This window comes from Dreissena polymorpha, chromosome 5, assembly GCF_020536995.1.
Source record: "Dreissena polymorpha isolate Duluth1 chromosome 5, UMN_Dpol_1.0, whole genome shotgun sequence".
In the NCBI taxonomy this organism is placed as follows: Eukaryota; Metazoa; Mollusca; class Bivalvia; order Myida; family Dreissenidae; genus Dreissena; species Dreissena polymorpha.
In genome coordinates this window covers 74,636,431-74,644,378 of record NC_068359.1, presented here as the reverse complement: position 1 = coordinate 74,644,378, position 7,948 = coordinate 74,636,431, and positions in this window count along the sequence as shown.

Here is a 7,948-nt window from a genome sequence, read left to right as displayed (position 1 = left end):
TGCAAAAAGGTAACCTTCTCCATTAGTCAATACATCTGTAACATCGAAGAAAATTGAAGTGCTGTCCTAAAACAGGTAAATCCTATTTACTAAATTTTAATTATTGTTTTAGGCTTGAAACTACGCGTCTTAAACGCTAAAGCAAAACATAAATTGTGACACATTTAAACAAAAACATATTAGTTAACGCAGTATTAAATCCATATTTTACATTGTTCCAGAATCAAACAGTGTGTGATATGACTTTTTTCCCAATAAGAGCATGAGGACATCAACGAATAACTTCGTTATATTGATTCTATGTTGATGTTTATAATTCGAAATATATCTATCATCTACTGAACTATTCAAACGTTAACGACATCATGACTTGTGATTAATTGCATTGATCTTCTATTACGGCAAGTGAGTTAGTTAATATGCAAGTATTATACATGACGTCGCGTATCAAATTAACAATTAGAACATCTATAAAATAAACAACATGAACATTTTCTTTTGCAAAAAAATATCATTCAATAATATGACGATGGACGCATTGTTAAATGTAAGCTGTTATCATCAATCATAACGAACAGATCACACATATTCGAGCTGATCACAGCTTACATTTAAAACAAGTTCATCATAGATTTTTCTCATAGTTGATTTTCTAAATTCTCGTTATTGTAAAACTGCGTTTTTCCCACACGGAGGAAAGGTTGCTTGGCCGTAAAGTTTCAGACTAGGCATTGAACTGAAAAGGCAATAATATACTTTTTATGTAATCATGTTCATGGTTAAATTATATTTAGTTATAAAACATAAATCAAATGCTTTGCAAACAAGAGTTCTGCGGTCGGACACATATGTCCCCCACCCCTCCAAACAGAGCTTTAAACTAGTGACTAAAATGTCATTAAATGTTATCTACTGTCCAAAACCAACGCACATGTGAAGTATTATGCTAGTCGGTCAATGCGTCGACGAGTTGATCAGAAACGGATTTAACATTTATTGTTAAAGTGATCTTGACCTAAGTTCCACTATTTTTAATGAAGGTCATCTACTGTCCAAGGGTAGTGTACATGGGACGTATCAAGCCGATGGGTAAATTCGTTCGCGAGCTATTAATCGGAAACGGTTTTCCAACATATTGTGACAGTTACCATGACCTTTGTCACCCAAATTACAATTAAGGTGATATGCCTTTCATTGCCATTGCACTTGAGAAGTATCAAGCAAATGTTTATATTCGTTGACGAGTTAATGATCGAAAACGATGTTCATACTTATTCTGACAGTGACCTTAACCTTTGACCTAGTGAACAGAAGTTTAATAGGATTCATCTACTGTCCAAGGCCAATCAAAGTGCAAAGGATAAAGGATAAATCTGTCAATTCGTTCAAAAGTAATTGATCGGAAACGATTTTCACACTTAAAGTGACAATGACCTTAAGATTTTATCTAGTGCCACGTATTTCAATAGGAGTCGTTCACTGTCCAAGGCCAATGTACATGTGAATTATCAAACCAATCTGTCAATGAATTGACGGTTTATTGATCCTATACGAATCGGTCTACCGACAGACTAACAGACCGACCGACCGATCGACCAACATCAGAGAAACAGTATACTTCGAAGGGGGGAGGGCATAACAATGCGAAATTATATTGTGTCAAAATCCGGTTTTATATAGTTTGCAGGACAATTAACAGTAATTCCCCCAAACATCGTAAATATCAGTGACTATATGGTCCTTTTTTCAATAATACAGAATACATTTGAATGTAGTTGTTAGGTTATTACATAAGACAAACATAAAGTACCCATACAAAACCGACATAATAATGTCGATATCATTTGATAAGAGTATGCAATTAACCCGTGCATCAAATGGAAATGTCAAATTAAGCCGATACAAAAGCAATCAACATGTAGCCATTAATTCGTTATGCAATAATTAAGAGGACAAGATGTTTATTTTAAGACATTATGAACAGTTGAACATTTAAAACGATTTTGTTTCGTTATGTTGATCCGTTTCTTGGCCATAGCTCTCTTGAAGTATGTTTCTTCCGGCGGAAGATTAACCAAATGTAGACACCTATCATCTTACACTATAGCAGTAACTGTTTCCGGCACAACCTTCTTATCACAAGGGACAGACATATGTGTTCTGATTTGCTTTTAATAATATTCCCTTCTGCATTGCACATGTTATGCAAAACTACATTATAGAAACTACATTGAAACTTGCATGTAAGCATTATGAATTAATAGGCTGGGCACCTTGGTAGAAACATTATTGTTAACAGTCACTGTCCAACCCACGTTGCAATATTATCTGGGTCAAATGTAGTATATACTTTCCTTCCAAGCCTTTTGATAAAGTATGAGTTCATATTGAACTTAAAGAAAAAATTGGAATATGCTTTACTCAGCATCTATAGCGACACCACCTATGCTTAGGTCGGTCAATTTAACAATAAACAAAATTTGGCGATCATTGTTAAAAAACGAAACGATATAATGTCTTTTCAAGTCATGGATGTTATTTCGCTATTTGAAATATGTTGTTTGCGTTATTTGTTTGAAGTAAAATTTGCTTTCGCCTAGCTATGAACACGCCCCCTATATTGCAACACTGTTATAAGCGATACAAAAATTGTTTCGAAATTTATGAATCACGGTACCCACTCCCAGCCTAACCTGCTTTATTGACAACTAACGATCCATCCCTCTGTAACTGTGTTCATTTATATTCATAGATAAAGCACACCCTAGGCTTTTTATGGAAGCGCAAGAGGTCAATACGTTGGCATTTTTCCAATAATTACAGAGAAAGTCTTGGAGACAGGACGGACAGTTTTTCACGTTATGATTAAGGGAACCGCACGCTCTACTACTCAACAAACACTGTGCATTAAATGTTATCCTGTATTGTAATAAGGTGCATATAAACTACATTAAAATAGTTTGTATGTTAGAGTATAATGACATCCCGAATTTAACCTAGGATAACATGAGCACCTTTCTCTACCAACCGAAACAATGATTATTGTATTTATAAGTCCGTCCTTCAAACTGTATCCCCCGTTTCCTTCAAACAGTGCTTCATATATTTTAAGCCACTTTGTTTATTTATTAAAGTCAATGTGACCTCCAGTGAGGCAAAACGTCAAATCGCTGTCATTAAAACTATTAGTAAACTTAATATTGTAAGTTTTCCAAATGTACATAATACATAACTATGTAACTTTATACACAACATTGATAATATGTGTGTTCGTCTCTTTACCCATTGCTTTTTGAATATGTTCATAGTTCCGTCCGCAGGCAAGGACAAACTTAAAAAGAGCATTAAACTTCTCACGAACTATGTTACACAATGTGATTAACTTCCTCGATATGTATGTTGTCTCTTCCATTATACTATCACATTACATGGCCGTACATGTGAAAAGTTGTTTCATCATAAACTATAAGTGTATAATGGTTAAGTCTCGTTTTCAAACGGTAGTCATATATTACTGCTGCAATTATACATTAACAATAGTTTAAATCTATTCACCGAGTTTCATTTATTATTTAAGAAGGAGTTATTTTATACAGTGGTTAAAATTGTCATTTTGTGGATATGGTTAGCTTATGTTACTCGGTATGAGTGCATTTCGTTGATAAGCAATATCAACATTTAATAAACAACATATTTTTATAGTGATTTATATTAACATAATTTCCATTATGTCAATATACATGAGTTTAGTTATCAAATGCGGATACTTGCTATTTTTGTTTTTTAATATGGATTAAACTTCACCATTACATAAATTCAAATTGATTTCCTAAATCACTGTGTGGGGACTGAACCAAATATATCACTTATAATAACGGTTTTGGACCTTGAACGTCGGACGCTTTAAAGCATTTGACAGAATAGCTTAATAAACGACAGTTCTGTGCCTAAACGTACGTGTACTTATTTATATGATATATGTGTAGCGTGCGCATTGATACATGTTCTTCGATTGACTTTTTTCTACAAGCACATTCGAATTGTGTTTAATGGTAATAACTCCTTATTGGTCTTAAGCATAGACTTGGATTATTAATTACGTTCGTAGTAACATAGAAATTTTATTTAATATAAGTTCCACATAGCTGCACATAATATTCGAAGTATGTTAGTGACATATTTTGTTTTTTGTTTATTCAAATAACAGTGTTTTCCCGACTCCCATATTGATAAATGTCGGAAAGCGTTGCATATGTAAATTCAACATAATCACATGAGTGCCACAATCTAGAACACATTTCATACATTGTATACTTGAGGCAAATTTTAAACGCATGCTTTCACTTGATTAACACCATTTGTAACAAAGGTGCTGACTTACAACATGTTATATATATATTGCGTGTTTTGAGACTTTTGTGCTCATTCGGCAAGCGTCATAATGAGGAAACTCATTCGAAATAACGTCGCCAAATTGTGTTTAAATTATATAATGTTTTCTATAATTTTACCGATTGTCTTATTTAAAGGGACCGTCAACCAATAATGACGAAAAAAAGAAAAGTTCTAAAATAATTGTTCAAACACTATATATTGAATGAAAATGTATAGCCTCATTTATTCACACTTATTTTAGTATATATGAGATAGTTCATCGTGAATAACAAACATATCCTTTTCTCGATGCATTTGATATACATCCCATTTTCACCGCGACATTGACGGTATAACACGTTGTGGAATATACTTGCTTGTTTTCAACACTGTGGAATATACCTGTCGCGTGCACGGACTACTTTTTAAATGACGTCATGCGATATGCGCTAAAATTAGGTCGATATTGTTTGGTTCATTGATCGAATTTCAAGGTCACTTATTGGAAGAAAATGTGCATATTTTGCAGAAAAATATATATATGACATATTCACCAAAAGAAATGTTGAAATAAAATATAAAATTACACGATTTTTGTTTTGTTATTTTTTATTTATATTTAATTTACCACTGAATGATTGTTCATAAGAAACAAGGGCGACAAAACTTAAGCTTCAAAATTATACGACCTTCAACCTTTAAATCTAGTCATATGACATAATGTTTAGCCATCCGTATAATGAATCAGCTGATTGATGGCGTCATAAAATGACATACTTATTGCGTCATTTTCCCCATTTTCGACGATTTATTATAAACGCGACTTATTTCACATGTTTTCTACATGTCCTGTATGTCGACATACCTGAATTGTCAATTGATCACATTTTCCTTATTTCGTGTAATGTGAATTGTTTATAACCAGTGCATATACTTTTGACATTTAACTTAAAAATTAAGAATGTACAACAAGCCATACACATATCGCACAGTTCATGAATAATCTGCTATGTTTGCTTTCCTATTTTAATTCACGTTAGGCATAGAGCTGTGTAAAGTATAAGATGGTAAAAATAGCACCACACTGGAATTGGGAACGTCCCATTTTGTACACGGGTATTTTCTACTCATTTATCTGTTGTGTACTGGAATGTTTTCCATTCTTTGTGTATTTATATATTAAATTATTTTCTCGTACAATAAGGGCATTTACCATAGATAAATAAAACATTGTGCAATTTTAAACATAATTATGTTTGTATGCAGAAATCTGCAAATGCAACCGAGTTTACCAACGGCTTTCATTAGATAAACTGCTCCGGTTCATTTGAACAGCAGTAATGTAGAGTACATGACGTAGCGTGTGACGAAGAAGAAAGTTTATTGAGTTCATAAACTCATTTGAATAAAGTGATAGAATGGCATAAGGGTCTTTATTTAACTATGCTAAAATAATTACTAAAGACCCTAGATGCAAAATCGTCAATTATTGAGTTAAATGGATTATTAGATGGAGTTTAAAGGATAATTAAAGGTAAGATACTAGTTCTTACGTGTTTTGATTTTTGTTTGTACTTTTGTCGTTCCATGTTATCGGGGAAATGATTTTAACATGGGCGCCATTGATGCATCGGATCACACACGGCATACCCTATAACATTATATAAAAAACACGTTCTGCGCGTCCTTAAATTCGTCGTCCGAAGTCGGAAAACGAATTGCCCTGTATATTTTGTCAAATAAAGTGTCAGTCGCTGCAATTGTCTGTTTACTCGTCAAAATTGTCAAGGTCGTCGATAGCTAAAGAAACTTCAGCGTACAGTTTATATAGTATTGACAGACCTGTACAAAGTAGCGCCAGTCAAAAATCATAAAAAGCGACATTTAAAGTTATGGTAGCCAGAACTAGGTCGTCGATGGTGTACATGTATGTTGACAGCGACAGCATTTTGTCAGGAGCAATCGCCGCCATATTGGATTTTGATCATTTTCTTTCGAAAATAAAATGAATTATAGTGAAGTAAAATCTTCTTCTCGCGGCTGTTATGTGTTAAAATTCGCATACTGCGTAAAATTGAATCGAGGAATATGGTGATATTTTTACTTGTTTTACAGTTTGTGTGTGAATTTTTTAAAGACTATTTTGCGTACCAGAACAAATACAAGTATATCACTACGCATGGTTACATTTGTGAGATTTTAAGCGCTTTTATGACTGAATTAAAATTATTGTTAAGGTTATTAGATCTATTTATGTTAAATGTCACGTTGAAAAATCAAATGGGATAAATAGAATACTAGGATTAACGTTGAATACAGAGAAGTTTATGTTGCTCGGCTCGAACACCGAAAGCGCTCGCCAAGGCTCGCGCTTCCGGCGTTCTAAGCCTCGCAACATAAACTTCTCTGTATTCAACGCTAACCTAGTATTCTATATATTCCCTTGTGTCTTCAATAGCAAAGTCTTAAACGGAACTGTTTAATTTGGAACTATTTTTTACATGACACAATAGGCACTTATTCAGTCGTAATAAATGTTGTGTACATGTTATGTAAATTAATCGTTTGTCTTTGATAAAATGCGTCAAATACAAAATTTGTAATTAAGCATGATAAATCTAATAAATGGATGTTGCCGAGATGGGGAAAGTTTATCCGGTTTGGCCTGAAAAAGTAAATTTTCTTTTTGTAAGCCTCACCGGATAAACTTTCTCCATCTCGGCACCAAACATGTACTCTCTATATACATGAATACCCTCTGTTTGAATATGGATTGAGCTATCGGCTATTTTCTTTTATATAAGTGGCACACATTGGATATGGGGGCGTTCTATATGTATCCATGATTTAATTATCAGCTTCAATCCCCGCTCTTACTTCCTAGAAATACAAGAAACATGTGTTTATAAACACATTGTGTGCCAAAAAAGATGGTATGTCAGTTAAGATCTAATCACAATATCAATTAATGTGTTTGCGCTACCTCTCATCAGACCATCATGTACTGTACATGTGTCATGTAACATATGTTCTTAATGTGTCGGTATCAATAATCTGAAATTTTCAATAAATCTCTCGATAGTTGTATTACATCAAATGTGCATTTTCCCTGATATTTGTAATGGGTAATTGGAAACAAAATATGATGTAACGCATCCCGTGAATGTATGGATTAACGTTAACTTTACATTCGTTAAGTTAAATGATACTGATGGATATATACTCAACTACCTGCAGCAATTAGACGGATGTGTTTGTCGTTAGGTGATATAACAAACGCATGTATCATGTCATTCCCACATTGCATTACGAAACTACAAAATATAACGTTTAAAAAGTTATGTCTTTATAGCCGTTAGTATAGCCGTAAGTACAATACCAAAACATGCTTAACCTATTATAATATCAATTAAAAATATCGATTGCATAACCATCGAAAGTAATGATGTTTACGAACCGATCAGTTTTCCTTAAGCATTTTGGGCAAATTTTCGAACCCTTGACCTCCTAATCGCTAGGCGGACACCATATTCACTACACCATTGCGACCTGTAATTATGTTTAGTGTTATCAT